Consider the following 16,228-nt stretch of genomic DNA (forward strand, 5'->3'; position numbering starts at 1 on the left):
GGTCTTCCACCATTACCAATTTAGGGGAGAAAGCACAGAGACTGGGATCCTGATTTGCAGGATCCCAGTCAGACTAGTCAGAAACAGCATAACACCAGGCAAAAAGTGGGGGTAACCATAAAAGCATATGCTACTTTCCTACAGCGCTTATATTATATGCATTCATCAACATTTTGTGTAGATGGGGTGCTAGTTGAGAGCAGAAGGTTGCATAGAACTCTATTGGCCAGCCATCTGCTCCTGGAGTTTTACCTTTTGCCATTTGTTGTATGGTGTCTTCTATCTCCGAGGTTGTGATGGGAGATTTTAGCTAGGTTAGCATAGCTTGTGGGACCTGTGGTAGTGTGATGCCATCCATAAAGGATTGCAGGTTCGAGTTTATTTTCCCCTGATGTGGTCTGTAGAGTTTGGAGTAATACATATAAAAGGCATTATTTATCTCAAGTTGTGTGTTAAGTATTTGTCCAGTGCAGTCTTTGATAGCAAATATTGAGTTTCTGGGTGTGTCTGTGTGTAATAACCATGCCAGCACTCTGCCAGACTTATTCCCCCTGTGCGTTGCCTGGTGATATATTCTCTGTAATCTATAGTTCCTAACCAGTGTATGGTTTCTTTATGACTCAATTTAATTTTCAGCAGGGTTGGTGCTAATTGTGGGGTGACAGGGGTTCCCCATTCCCGGCGTCTGATCTCTAATTCTTGTTGTGCTAATTCCTTGTGGAGTGACATTTTTGTGTCGTATACCGCCTTGATCATATGCCCCCTCAACACTACTTTAAATGCGTCCCATTTAATTCCTAAGGTTGAGGCAGTTCCTACATTATCCTGAAAAAAAGAGATAATAATCTCAGATAGTGAGGTACATAATGGTGTGTCTTTCCACGCTTCCATAAAGATTCGCCACGTTGGGATACTTGACCTGGTCTTCCCCATGTCAAAGACTGCTACAGGGGGCAGTGGTCTGAGAACGTGAGGCTCAGGTACTCCTACCGGGTCATCCTGGCGGGGGTCTCATGAGAGCCGACTATCATATCAATTCGAGTGTGTAAATCATGTAGTCCTGAATAGTACGAGTATTCCCTAACCTCTGGATGTAGTCCCCTCCAACCCTCCCATATCTGTAGGTTATGAGCCCACTGCCTTAAGCCCTGAGTCTGTACTATTGATAGCCCACCGGGAAGTCAAGGTCATATGTACAATCGAAGTCTCCTTCCCTAGTACACTGGTGCTAAAGTATTGTGGAGTAATGCAGTTGTTAGGGTTTGTAGAAACGCAGTTTGGTTGGAGTTGGGTGCATATAATGATTCCAGTGACTTGGGGTGTCCATCTAGTCATCCTCCCTATGCCACATAGCGACCCTCTGGATCGATTTGTGTGTATTGAATCTCCAATGGCATAGCTAGATTATATAGTACCTATTAGGGTCCCATTCCAGTGTCTATGCATGTTTGATAATGAATGTGCTATGAGATATGTCTCCTGAAGGAGAGCTATATTAATCTTATGTCCATGGAGGTATTGGTATATTCAATAGAATTTGGTGTACCCGGATGCTTGAATACTATGGAACATTACCACTGGCAACTCTAAGCATAGCCTATGGTTTGTCCTTCCGGTTTCCCTACTTTACTTGCATGCAGCCTGTCTTTCATTGCCTAGAGTGTCCGTTCCAATGGGCTCTAGATTTGTGCTTGTCGAACTCGGTGTCTCCTACCCCGGATTATGATCGGCTAATGAGCCCCTTAGTGGCTCGTGAGTTGAACTGTTCTGGCGTCAGGATTATGGCCTGTGGAGCAGCACATGGAATCCTAGGGAATTGGGACATCGGAACGGCTGCAGCTGAATTCTTGGCGAGAAGTTATCTTGAAGAACACGCCAGTTGTCCTCTGATGGTACTAGAGGCTCCGGTTGTCGAGGAACATGTGTGTTCCTTCCCCTTGCTGAATTGGATGGCAGATAATTTTGCAGAACGTTCCAATGATTTCCTCTTGGAAGCTGTTGCAACTTATTGTGCCTATACCTTAATGGATTAACTTGGAGGTCAACCAGAATTCCTGTGGAATGCCTTTTTGGTTTTTTTCTTCTCCCCCTTCATTTAGTTGAACTTCAATCGATGACATATTTTTTTCCCCTTTAAATGTTTTTTTTCTCCCTTTTTTCTCCTTCAAACTTGTCACTTACCTTATTTGGACTCGCAATTTGTGCTCTTGCTTCCGTTATATCGAACTTGGACTCTGCGTTCTTGAAATTTTGCCCCTACTGGTTAGTGGTCCGATCAAGGGGGGGTGTAGTGAAGACTGCTATTTATATACGTACAATGCTAAGTTAGCACAACCGCGTTAGATGTTAGAAAGTCATCTTGCCACTTTTGCTGCTTTTGCACACGACACTGTAGTTACATGTTATTAATTGAGAAATTCTTGCTCGCCTTTGCTTCACATGAGAACTGTCTGTTGTTCACATCCCTAACAGTGAGCAGCGACCTTGGTCTGAACATTGTGTAAAGAAACAGTCTGGGTCGCTAGACGGTGCATGTTGTTGGGTTCAGGTTGATCGGCCCACTATTTAGCCATAACACGCACGCAGCTGCAAATACCTGAAAGTCGAGTGCTTTTAATATTGCAGGCTGCATGCTTTAGACACATTCGGAAGAAGAGCTTTCCAAGGAGCAGAGTCTAGCTGATCCTGTGATGTGATTCCACTAAGCTGATCTTTACGGTATGGGGTTTCCCATTCAAGCCTAGAGACCTTTTATTAGTCTAATAAAAATACTATTAGTTTACTAGCGAAAGGAAGGTGGCTGTCATCCCCTGTCATTTTATTATGATTACTCCTTTCATTTTCTATGGTATTGTAACTATGCTGATGGTTTTGATCTTAATCATTTGTCTGCTTATGTTAGCCTAAGTACTGCATCTTAGGACACGAGGTTTATAAAATAAACTCTTTAAACTTTACTGTGTCTCTGTTTATTCTGTTGTGGACTGATCTGAGAATAATTACGAACAGGTATTTCTGATTCCCACCATTCCTGAGAATACCCTAAGTCGCTTGTTCTGGGTTGTCTATACATTGGGACCGCCGAGATAAAACTCGGATAACGAATGGGACACTGATGGTGGTCGGATAAGGGGTTCTGGTTTCTGAGGTGGGTTTTTGGTACACCACAATTCACTGAGGTCCTGGTTTCCTGTGCATAGTTCTGTGCATAAGCAGAATCCCTGCAACAGTTGTATGGTGTCTTCTATCTCCGAGGTTGTGATGGGAGATTTTATCTAGGTTAGCATAGCTTGTGGGACCTGTGGCAGTGTGATGCCATCCATAAAGGATTGCAGGTTCGAGTTCATTTTCCCCTGATGTGGTCTGTAGAGTTTGGAGTAATACATATAAAAGGCATTATTTATCTCAAGTTGTATGTTAAGTATTTGTCCAGTGCAGTCTTTGATGGCCAATATTTGGTTTCTGTGTGTGTCTGTGCGTAATAACCATGCCAGCACTCTGCCAAACTTATTCCCCCTGCATGTTGCCTGGTGATATATTCTCTGTAATCTATAGTCGCTAACCAGTGTATGGCTTCTTTATGACTCCATTTAATTTTCAGTAGGGCTGGTGCTAATTGTGGGGTGACAGGGGTTCCCCATTCGCTGCGTCTGATCTCTAATTCTTGTTGTGCAATTTCCTTGTGAAGTGACATTTTTGTATCGTATACCGCCTTGATCATATGCCCCCTCAACACTACTTTAAATGCGTCCCATTCAATTCCTAAGGTTGAGGCAGTTCCTGCATTATCCTGACAATAAGAGATAATAATCTCAGATAGTGAGGTACATAATGGTGTGTCTTTCAACACTTCCATAAAGATTCGCCACGTTGGGATACTTGACCTGGTCTTCCACCATTACCAATTTAGGGGAGAAAGCACAGAGACTGGGATCCTGATTTGCAGGATCCCAGTCAGACTAGTCAGAAACAGCATAACACCAGGCAAAAAGTGGGGGTAACCATAAAAGCATATGCTACTTTCCTACAGCGCTTATATTATATGCATTCATCAACATTTTGTGTAGATGGGGTGCTAGTTGAGAGCAGAAGGTTGCATAGAACTCTATTGGCCAGCCATCTGCTCCTGGAGTTTTACCTTTTGCCATTTGTTGTATGGTGTCTTCTATCTCCGAGGTTGTGATGGGAGATTTTAGCTAGGTTAGCATAGCTTGTGGGACCTGTGGTAGTGTGATGCCATCCATAAAGGATTGCAGGTTCGAGTTTATTTTCCCCTGATGTGGTCTGTAGAGTTTGGAGTAATACATATAAAAGGCATTATTTATCTCAAGTTGTGTGTTAAGTATTTGTCCAGTGCAGTCTTTGATAGCAAATATTGAGTTTCTGGGTGTGTCTGTGTGTAATAACCATGCCAGCACTCTGCCAGACTTATTCCCCCTGTGCGTTGCCTGGTGATATATTCTCTGTAATCTATAGTTCCTAACCAGTGTATGGTTTCTTTATGACTCAATTTAATTTTCAGCAGGGTTGGTGCTAATTGTGGGGTGACAGGGGTTCCCCATTCCCGGCGTCTGATCTCTAATTCTTGTTGTGCTAATTCCTTGTGGAGTGACATTTTTGTGTCGTATACCGCCTTGATCATATGCCCCCTCAACACTACTTTAAATGCGTCCCATTTAATTCCTAAGGTTGAGGCAGTTCCTACATTATCCTGAAAAAAAGAGATAATAATCTCAGATAGTGAGGTACATAATGGTGTGTCTTTCCACGCTTCCATAAAGATTCGCCACGTTGGGATACTTGACCTGGTCTTCCCCATGTCAAAGACTGCTACAGGGGGCAGTGGTCTGAGAACGTGAGGCTCAGGTACTCCTACCGGGTCATCCTGGCGAGGGTCTCATGAGAGCCGACTATCATATCAATTCGAGTGTGTAAATCATGTAGTCCTGAATAGTACGAGTATTCCCTAACCTCTGGATGTAGTCCCCTCCAACCCTCCCATATCTGTAGGTTATGAGCCCACTGCCTTAAGCCCTGAGTCTGTACTATTGATAGCCCACCGGGAAGTCAAGGTCATATGTACAATCGAAGTCTCCTTCCCTAGTACACTGGTGCTAAAGTATTGTGGAGTAATGCAGTTGTTAGGGTTTGTAGAAACGCAGTTTGGTTGGAGTTGGGTGCATATAATGATTCCAGTGACTTGGGGTGTCCATCTAGTCATCCTCCCTATGCCACATAGCGACCCTCTGGATCGATTTGTGTGTATTGAATCTCCAATGGCATAGCTAGATTATATAGTACCTATTAGGGTCCCATTCCAGTGTCTATGCATGTTTGATAATGAATGTGCTATGAGATATGTCTCCTGAAGGAGAGCTATATTAATCTTATGTCCATGGAGGTATTGGTATATTCAATAGAATTTGGTGTACCCAGCCAGTCCACGCACATTCCAGGTCAACAACACTATTTCAGTGTGTAATGTGTTTGCCTGTGGTTGCATGTTAATATTTGTTGATGTAGGTTCTGTAAATTGGCTTTTTGCATCTCCCACCTCCTCTCCAATGCCCTTTGGGTAAAACCCCACAGCATCGCTTCTTCCCCGAGTCTTCCGCTAATGACCAATTTAACAATACAAAACATTGAAGGTAATAGCCCTAAATGCCAACTCCCTAGCCGGAACACAAACGGGTGGTCGACTGTTTGCACTAAGATGCTAGAACAATATATCAGTTATAGAAAGTCACTTATAGAATGTCTTTTGTGCAGACTTGGTGTCCTTGAGTCGGGGCCACATCTCACAATCCACGTCCATCAGCATTTAGTGATTTACTGGTGCGGGATGTAGGATATTGTAGGATTATGTGGGGCCTATTGCGGAGCTCTTTAGGATGCGTCCGTCTCGACTCCCATTTTGGCCATACCCCCAAATTTCTTAGCCCAGTTAATTTCTATTTTTGGCATTGCTGGATTAATGCTGTTTTTTCTGTTACCATGCCTCCTTTGTCTGGCCAGTGTATGAGTGTGTTTGCTATAGGCCACCATTTGTTCCCGATGCCATGTGGCCAGGGGATTTTTTTTTGCATAGTCAGTGTCCTTAGGCCTGTATGTGTTCTTTGTTTTCCAAGCCTCCTGCTTGTTATTGTTTGACCATGTACTGGTTGCCCTTTTGTGTAGGCAGCCAGTGTGCTTTTGCGAAAGACCTGCATGTGTTCTTTGTTTTGCGGACCTCCTGCTTGTTGTTGCTCCCATGTGGCTGGTGGCCATTTAAAGTAGGCTGTCAATGCTTTTGTCATAGGCCTGCATGTGTTCTTTGTTCAGTCTTGACCCTGTGCCAAGCCAGGCCCTCCCTGGACCGGAAACAAGCATCCCAGGACCGGTTTCGGGGTTTCACCCCTCTTCATCCAGATCCCTGTACTGGGGTGAATGTATGACATTGTTCGGCATTCTGTCCATCAACTGTTGTTTTTGCAACTGGCTGGCTGGCAGACAGTTTGTGCATCCAGCCAGTTTGCATTTGCCATAGGCTTGCATGGAAGGATGAGATATCAGTTTAATAATTCCGTTGAGATAATTTCATTTATTGTTATTCATATTTTTTATTTGTTAATTTACATTTTTGTGTTTTAATTTTTTTTTAATTTTTTTTTTTTAAAACCTTTATTCTGTAAAATCATTGACACAGCTATTCAGCTGACAACCCGGAGGTACGGCAGCTTTAAAAACACAACACATGCTAGCGTCAACATTCCAATGACAGAAGAATCGAAGGTTCTGTTTTAAATAAACACAAATCCAAACCTAAACACAAGCAAGGCGATGAGTACCGTAAGCACCAGAAGGGGTTCTCATCAGGGGAGGCGAGCCCCATTTCGTCTAACAGGCACAGGTCTGTAGTAAGGGAAGGGAGGGGAAGTCAGAGACTCAAGAAAACATACACATATCAGCAAGAAGTTCAAAGCCGGAAAGAAAGCTAAGGGGAAAGCTGCTCCTCGGGCGGATCCGGGGGCAGGCATATGCCCCCTCTGTACTGGTTCCAGCGCCCCCATACAGAATGCCATTTCCGAGGGCGCCCTCGAGCACAATACACTGTCTTCTCCCTAAACATGCTCCAATCCATGTTTTCCATCCATGCTGTCAATGTAGGAGGCCCATTAGAGCCCCACAGACGAGCAATGTCGCGCTTGGCAATCATGTTACCCAGGGTCACCCACTGAGTCTGTGCCGCGTCGTGGTCAGTAGGACCCCAAACATTCAGAAGACAACACCGCGCCTCAGGCTGCATGACGATGCCCGTCACCTCCCCCATCACCTCGTGGATGCGCCTCCAAAACTCCATAATCGCACCGCATTCCCAAATAATATGTAGGAAGGTGCCCACCATACCACAGCCTCTCTTACATAAGCCCTCCTCGGAAAAACCCATATGGACCCGCCTGGGCCCCGTCACGTAGACCCTATGGAGTATTTTAAGCTGCACCAACCGCAGGCGCGCGGGGATCGCGACCTCTTTGGGAGAGGAAACTGCGTACTGCCAGTCCTCGTCATCTAGTTCAAGGCCATCCCTGGTCCATTGAGCACGTAACCCTAGAAGAAGATCTGCCCGAACATTAATAAGTTTCTTATAAATGAGCGAGATCGTACTCTCTGGCATATGGCCATCCAGGATCCGGTCCTCCAACGGAGAGGACTCGGGCACCTTCTCCCCGTCTACAAGAACTGACCGCAAGGCGTGGAACACTTGAGCGTATCGGAAGAACTCCGTGCTCCCCAGCTCATACTCCTTCTGCAGCTCCTCGAATGATTTTATCCTACCCTTAACCAAGAGGTCTCCAACCCTGGATAGGCCGATCAGGTCCCATTTCTCAAACCCTTTTGTATGCCAAAGCTTACCCAGAATATCAGAGTCAAATAGAGGGGTGGCGAGGGTAAGCTTACCCTTCCAGCCCAGTGAATCTGTCGCAACCTTCCATACATGCACAGCCACCCTGGTGGGCCCCGTTAGGGTTAAGTCTGACGACTTCGAATACAGCGCTCTGGAGTAGTTACCCCCACGTAGCAACCATCGGTCCATGGCGAAACCAGGGCTCAGCGCCGGACCATATACACCATGGTTAATCGCACTCAACTGGGTGGCCCAATAATAACGTCGGATGTCCGGAAGCGCAATACCCCCGTCGTACCACGGAAGCGCCAACTTAGCAATCGCTATACGCGGACGCCCTTCCCACAATAGCGCGCGCTGGTGGCTTTCAACCTCACGGAAGTAACTGGCCGGGACCCAGTCAAGAGTATTCTGCAGGGCATAGAGGAAACGGGGAAGGGACATCATCTTGAACAGAGCGGCACGGCCAAGGAGGGAAAGCGGCAACCGCCGCCAGCCCGCCACGTCCCGCCGCAGACGCGCCAAGGGAGGGAGCAAGTTCTTCTCGTATCGCAAAATGGGATCGATGGAAATATAGATCCCCAAATACAAAAAGCCCTGCTGGGCTATCTGGAGCGGGCAGTTGCGCGGGACAGGCGGGACATCACCACACAGGACATACAAGTAATGACAAGACCAGAGTTTCTACCAAAAGAAGTCAAGACGTCACAAACCACTACCAGAGATTTCTTAGGCGAGGCGAGGTATAGCAGAATGTCGTCGGCGTGAAGTGAAATACGGTCTTCGTGGTCAGGCGACCAGCGAATCCCACGTATGTCCGGGTGCCATCGTATCCACGCCGCCAGTGGCTCAAGAGCAAGAGCGAACAATAACGGCGAAAGGGGACAACCCTGCCGGGTGCCTCTCCTGAGCTCAAACGGTGCCGACGCCCGCCCGTTCACCACGACGCTGGTGAGAGGTCCCTCATAGAGCAACCTCACCCAGCCCACAAATCCAGGCCCAAAGCCGAACTTGGCTAGTACAGCCCACAGGTACGCCCACTCCACCGTATCAAAGGCCATCGTGGCATCGAGGGACGCCACCACAGCCGGCTCCCGCATCGTGCCCGTCCTGGCAATCACACCATGAAGGCGTCTAAGATTCAGTGCAGTGTTACGGTGCGGGATAAAGCCCGACTGATCCGGGTGGATCAAGTCGCCAAGCACCCGGACCAGGCGGTTTGCAATGAGCTTAGCAAGGATTTTCGGCTCGGCATTGAAAAGTGATATCGGCCGATAGGAGCCACACTTGTCACGGGGCCTACCATCTTTATGTATTACCACGATCGTCGCCAGCCGCTGGTCGAGCGGAAGAAACCCATTCACTCGCGCCTCCACGAACATGGCGCGCAGGTGAGGAGCCAACTTATCCGGATGAAGCTTATACAGCTCAACCGGCAAACCATTTGGGCCCGAGGCCTTACCGGAGCGCAACGCGCGGATGGCACCCGCCACTTCGTCGACAGTTATATCACCATCGAGGTCATCCCTATCAATGGCAGAAAGGCAGGGCAGAGCGATATCCCGCACCAGGTCACACGAATCCTCAGTCGGCCTATCCGAGACCGAGGTGTATACCGTGCGAAAATGGTCCGAGAAACACTAAACTATACCGTCAGGGTCAGTAACAACCTCTCCCCCATCCGTAGACAACTCCGGCACCACTCGATTGACACGCTCTTTTTTGTCCAGCCACGCCAGCAATTTCCCGGCCTTATCGCCGACATCATACAGTCGACCCTGCTGCTCCCTATGAAGGGTCTGAGCAGCGTTCGTCACCAGATCCCTATATTCCAGTTGCTTCAAACTCAAATTATGCAGTGTGGCCGGTGTAACATCCTCTTCCAAGGCCACTTCCAAAGCCGCTATCTCGTCCTCTACTTGCGTCACCTCGGCATCTCTCCGCCGCTTGGCGGCCACTACCAGGGACAGGGCCTCCCCTCTCAACACAGTCTTAAAAGCTTCCCACAAGGACACCGCAGATTCGACTGAACCCTGATTCTCTTGAAAATAACGGTCAACTGACTTCAGCAACGCACTGCGCAGCTTGGGGTCACGAAAATACCAGGGGTTAATGGGAGCCACCCTGCCCCCCGCCACCCGGCCAATATTCAAGCGGGCCCACACCGGTGAATGATCAGAAATGCCCCGTGCCAGGTGCCTAGCCTCAGATACCAAAGAGGCGTGCGCAGCCAGAGTGAGCAAGTAATCAATCCGGGAGAGACTCCCGTGGGCCCCGGAATGGAAGGTATATTGTCTCTGAGTGGGGTGCCGTAGCCTCCAACAGTCTACCAGACCAAAAGTGTCTATAAAATCGGGAAGCCACTTCTGAGCACCCCCGGTGTCCCTGGGCGGACACCTATCAAGCATTCCAGAACCAACCGCATTGAAGTCTCCTCCCACCACCAGCATCCCTTCGGGGAGTTCCAACAAGGCCTTGCCCAGATCAGCAAACGTGGAGGCCTGCAGGGCAGGAGGGACATTAACAGAAACCAATACCAACGTTCTGCCCTCCCATCTCCCCGCCACAGCCACAAAGCGCCCCCTGTCATCAGCAATGGTGGAATCAACCTCGAATGGTAAGGAAGCTCTAACAAGTATGCCCGCACCCCTGGAGCCCGAGGAGAACCCCGAGTGAGCAATGAATTTATAGCCCTTTCTGTTGAGTGCATAACACGTATTCCCTATAAGATGGGTCTCCTGCAGGAGGACCACATCTGGCGAGGTCCGTTTCAAGAATTGCAGGACAATCCCCCGTTTAATACGGTCCCCTAAGCCATTAACATTCCAGCTGATTATGCTTAAGCCCCTATCCCCCATCCCAAAACACAAAGAGACCTCCACCCCCCCGGAGAACCATGATCGGACAATGCTGACAACAATTGCTACGCCTTGCAAGAAAAGAAACACACCCCCCAACAACAACCCCAACATCCCAAATCCCCCCCCTCCCTGCACCCCTGCGTCAGCTTACAAAACCCCCCCAACTTGCAGTGTGCCTGTCGCCCTATCAAAAACAAATCTACAAAAAGTACCCCAAGGGAGGAAAGAGCTCCTATCTTCCCCCCGCCGCCCTCCCATTACTGCAGGAAGGTGCGAGTCACTGTCCGGGGCTGAGTCAATACGTGCCAACACCGGAGGTATCACTTCTGTCCATCACGATCGCCTTCCGCTCCGTCCACGCTGTCCCGGCCGGGCTGCCGCCGAGGGAGCGCATCCAACCAGTCCCCTGCCATGTCCGGTGATTCGAAGAAGAAAGTCCGGTCCTCATACACCACACGTAACCTGGCGGGGAAAAGCATGGCATACTTCAGGTCCATATCCCTGAGCCGCCGCTTCACCCCCAGGAAACTCTGCCTCTGTTTCTGCACCATCTGGGTGAAGTCAGGATAAAAACTCACAGAGGCGTTCTGAAAAGGGACCGGGCCTGTCACCCTCGATGCTTGCAGGATAGCGTCTCGATCCCGAAAATTAAAGATCCGGGCTACAATCGGTCTCGGGGGGGCTCCCACCTTAGGCCGTCCTCCAGGCACTCGGTGAGCCCGCTCCACCGCAAAGAACTTGCTGAGGCCCTTAGGCGCGAGATGATTCACCACCAAATCCTCGACGAGTAAATCCACAGAGAGATCCTCTGAGGTTTCCGGGACCCCAATAAGGCGCACATTATTGCGCCGGGCCCGACCTTCGAAGTCCTCGAGCCGGCGGGCGGAGAGGTCGCTCGCGGTTCGTAACTTACGAACCTCAGCCTGAAGTTCCGAGACATCGTCCGCTAGACCAGTGGTCTTGAGGTCCAGGGATTTGACCCGCTCGTTGGTTTTGCCCAGGTCCGCGCGAATCAAGTTGACATCAACCAGAATCATGTCCCCCTTGTGCGCCAGGGTCTCAAACTGTCGCCCAATCGAGGATTGCATCCCATCTATCGCCCGTTTGATATCCTGCAGCGATAGCTCCGAGGCAGGGGATGAATCGGCCTTCTGCGCTTCCAGCGACTGTCCCGATCCACCGGGCGACCCCTTCTGCTGGGCATAACGATCCATATTGTTGGATTGGATATAGCCTCCCCGCCGGGTAGTCTTAGACTTCGACCTGTCCGCCTCCGATTTGGTCGACATCCCGAACAGCAGGACTATCAAGTTCCAAAGGCCGTCCCTCACGCAGCTAGAGGAAACAGGGTCAAATAGGACTACAACAGTCAATCAGGACCGAGTGGAAGTCCTCCAGACAGAGGAGGATGTGCGTGAAGCGCTCCCAAGCCAGAGCAAACAAAGGGCGAGAAAGCGAAAGCGAAAGTGCAGCGGCATCCGTCCGTCAGTTCACACCTCCTAGGGCCGCTGTTGTTCAATTAGTGGCCGGGCATCCTGCCAACGCAAGCCTCTGGCATCCTTCGGAGGTAGGCCGCAGTTTTCCGCCATGCACAACTTCGGTCCCCGGTGGGCGATCCTCGCCCGGACAGCGTCAGTCGCCCCAGTTGTGACTCATCTGCAAGATTCCGTGCATAAAAATCAGGATTTAGGACTGGATAAGTGCCGGAGGGCGCGAGGGTAGCGGGAGCTCAGGGCTCACGCGGCCATCTTGGTCAAGCGCTAGGCTCCTCCCCGTGTTTTAATTTATTTAATGATTTTTTTTTATTTAAATGTTTTTACATTTATTTTGATTTTTTTACTTTAAATGTTTTCTCATTTTTTCTCATTGTAAATAATTTTTTCCAGTTGTGCATCAGTCAAGCCATTATCCATCCATCCACCCACCACAGGTGCACAGCTGCGCTACAGCATTCAGTTTTTAGGTATATAATTCAATTTCCTTCTGGTGGAAAGCCTGGCTGTGGTGCACTTTAGAATCTAGCATCATTCATTTTTTAAAAGATTCCTATTCCATTTACCCATTTAGTTCCCTGAGTGCCACAGGTGTCTCCTTTAGAATACAGGAACATAAAGGAAAGAGCTCTCTCATTCTGTATAATGTGTGTTATATGTGGCACAGGTAACAGGGTCAGCTCCCATATTTGCAAAGCCTCAGCTGAGACCTGCACCAATTCCTACCTCGGGAGAAGCAGAGATGCAATCATTGACATGCCCACCTACCAACAATTCTTCTTCAGACATTGGCAGCGGCAGAGTAAAAAAGTACTTCTCCGCAGTTTGGAAACAAAGAGGGGGAGCACATTGCAATATGCAGCATTTGTCACAGGAATGTTCGTCAAGGTAATCCTGGTACACATTATGGTACTGGAGGCCATATGACCCCTATGAAAAAACACCACACAATCAAGTGGGAGGAGCACCTTAAAAAAAATTTGAACATTGTCATGGTGGTGATGCGAGCTGGGAAACATCAGCTACAAGTCCTATCATTGTGGGAGGTGATGATGAGGAAGAAGAGTTTGACATCTTTACGTAGGCAGCCCTGTCCCCAGCAGTGCACCAGCAGAATCACCTACCTCTGAGACTTCACAATGGCACAAGACTCTGAGTGAGATGGAGACACAACGGCATACAGTGACTGCACCACCTCGATGCACATTGAGTGTACCACCACCATCTACTTCTCAAAAGACACCTGTGTCAGTGGCCCCAGAAAAGGAGAAAATCCAGGCTACTATCACGGGCACGTTTAGGCAGGAGGGGCCCTACAAGCAGAACCACCCAATTGCACATTGGCAAGCAGACAAAATATTAGTGCTGGACCTCCTCCCTTTTTCTTTTGTGGAAGGAGTGGGATTCTTAGAATTTGTAGCAGCCATCTGTCCGAAATGGAAGGTACCAAGTTGGACCTAATTTGCAGGAGTTACTGTTCCAGGGCTGTATCACGATGTGCTGCAGTTGGTTGGACAAGCTTTGCAGCAAAGTGTTGTTCACACTATCCACCTGACGACACACAGACATGTGGACCAGTTGTAAAGTAACTGATATTATGTGCATTACTGCACACTAGATCTCTTTTGCGGGGCTAATGCAAAAGCTATCTGCAGGTCTTGGCCCTGAAGAAACTTTTAGGAGCGTTCGGTGGCATGCAAAAGTGGGCATGTTTGCCATAGGTAAATCACATACCGCTGTACGCATCTTTGATGAATTCAACAGCAAGGTGTATGAATGGCTTCAACCCACAGCTCTCGGAATTGGAATTGTTGCCACAGACAATGGCAATAACATAGTCATACGAAGGCTATTTCAGGGTACTGTGTTTGGCCCATGGCATCAACCTGGTGGTGCAAGACTTTCTAAAAAAAGAAGACATAGTCAGCAACATACTGACCACCTTCAGAAGAATCTGCTGATTATTCAGCATACTATTAGAGTACCAGTTAAAGCCCTGATACATGAGGTGGCAATATGTTGAAACTGAACCTATTACTTGTTGCAATGTCTGTTTGAGCAGTACAAACAGATCCACGGTACAAAGAATTCCACCCACTTTCATTCCTGTTTCTGAAGGGGATGTTTCAAAATGCAAGGGGTGGATTGTAGAGCAAGTTGGAGACCTGGAAGAAGAACGTCAGGAACTTAGAGTCCCACCACACAGTTCTGGGGTGCCGCCTTCAACTTCCAGAGAGGGCAGTCTTGTCTCACAGCAGCCAACATTACCATCAACCAGAACACCAGCAACAAAAGCAACAGAAGGACCGGACACAATCTCTGCATTGTATTGATTTCAATCAGCAGGGCTTAAGCCCAGTGCAGAGGAGATGGCAAAACAGGTTGAGCAGCACCAATGACCATCCACAGAATGTGCCAGGAGTATCTGGAGAATCCAAACTAGGTCTATGTGGATCAAAATCTATTGAGATATTGTTATGGGAAGATGCACCAATGGCCAGAGCTCAGCAGGCTGGCAATAAAGTATTTGACTTGTCCTGTAGGCATTGTGTCTGCTGAGCATGTGTTCAGTGCAGCTGGTGTGGTTGTTACAGTGAGAAAGAGCTAGGCCTGGGCGGAGCTCGTGGAGTTTCGAAGATGTCCACGAGATTCCGCAGAGTTCCGCGAGTTGGCAGAGTTAATAGTAACACCTTGAGAGAACAGTGAACACTTCAGCAGGCAGTGGCAGAAACATCTGAGAAGCACTGCTCTCCTCGACACTATTCTGGACCCTTCGCACCAGCCCTTCCAAATTTAGACACTGTGTTAAACTCCTTTAAGCAAACATATCAGTCAAAATGCAGCAGCTGTTTCATACATTTAATATCACCCGATTAATTTAATACAGCATTTAAAGCAGACACTCAGTTTCAATATATAATTTTTGCTGAATAGCAATTAAATTTGCTGCCAATTGCAGTGCCTGCAAAAGAAGCCTTCAGATCACAGAAGTATATATTAGCACTAACTATATACACTTCCGGAGTAGTCGCAGTTCACGACCTTTGTCTCTGACCATCAGTGGCATACTTTCTTACCTAGGTTAGATGTCTGCACTCCTCTCGACCAGGTCTACTTACATGGGGTCAGCTCTAACCCCAACAGTTTCCTTTATCACTGCACCAGACAGAAGAGCAGCAACAACAGGATCCTTTATCACTGCGCCAGATAGAAGTTCGGCACAGCAGGGTTCCCATAGGACAACAAAACTGCTTCACTAGCGGAGTGCACGAGAAATGTAAGAGTGGGTGGAAAACTCTGCTTCGCATCGGTTGGTGGAGATTTTGCCAAACTTAGCATTCCGCTTGAAATGCGGAGTAGCAAAACTCCACAAACTTCGCCAGCGGAGTAGAGTTTGCCGCACACCCTTACCAGTCTCTTGCCTCAAAATATGAAGAGATGGACTATGATCAAAATTAACCATTTCTTGCCAAATAATTACACCATTCCTGAAACAGCACAGGAGGAGGATGATTGGTCAGAATCAAGTGTGTTAGCTGTTTAACTTCTGGGTAAACCACCTGAGTTGTAGGACAAATTCTACTTCCCAAACTAAGTATGCCAGTGCTTCTATAGAACGTTTTAATTATTTCTCATAGAACTTCTATCTTTGCCCATAAGTAGCTAGTGGAACATTATAATTTTTGTGTCAGATTTATGCTGCCCCTCCATTGTTTAGTCACATATATCGCCAGATTGCAGTTGGACCAGTGGGCATTGAAGAAACCTCCCCAATTTCTTCATGACATTGGAGACAACGCTTGCCCCCCCACCCCCACTCCTATTGTATATCCCTTTTTGCATCCCTTAGCACTAGCAGGTCATCTCCAGAAGATTGTTGATTTACAAGAGTGCCAATACCAAATTACAATGTGTTGACTGCGTCAAAGATTAATTCCTAATACCTAACCTACCCATGCTTGGATTAGAAGAGGTAACTACAACTATTG

Source organism: Triturus cristatus, chromosome 3_2, assembly GCF_964204655.1.
Source record: "Triturus cristatus chromosome 3_2, aTriCri1.1, whole genome shotgun sequence".
NCBI classification, from domain to species: domain Eukaryota; kingdom Metazoa; phylum Chordata; class Amphibia; order Caudata; family Salamandridae; genus Triturus; species Triturus cristatus.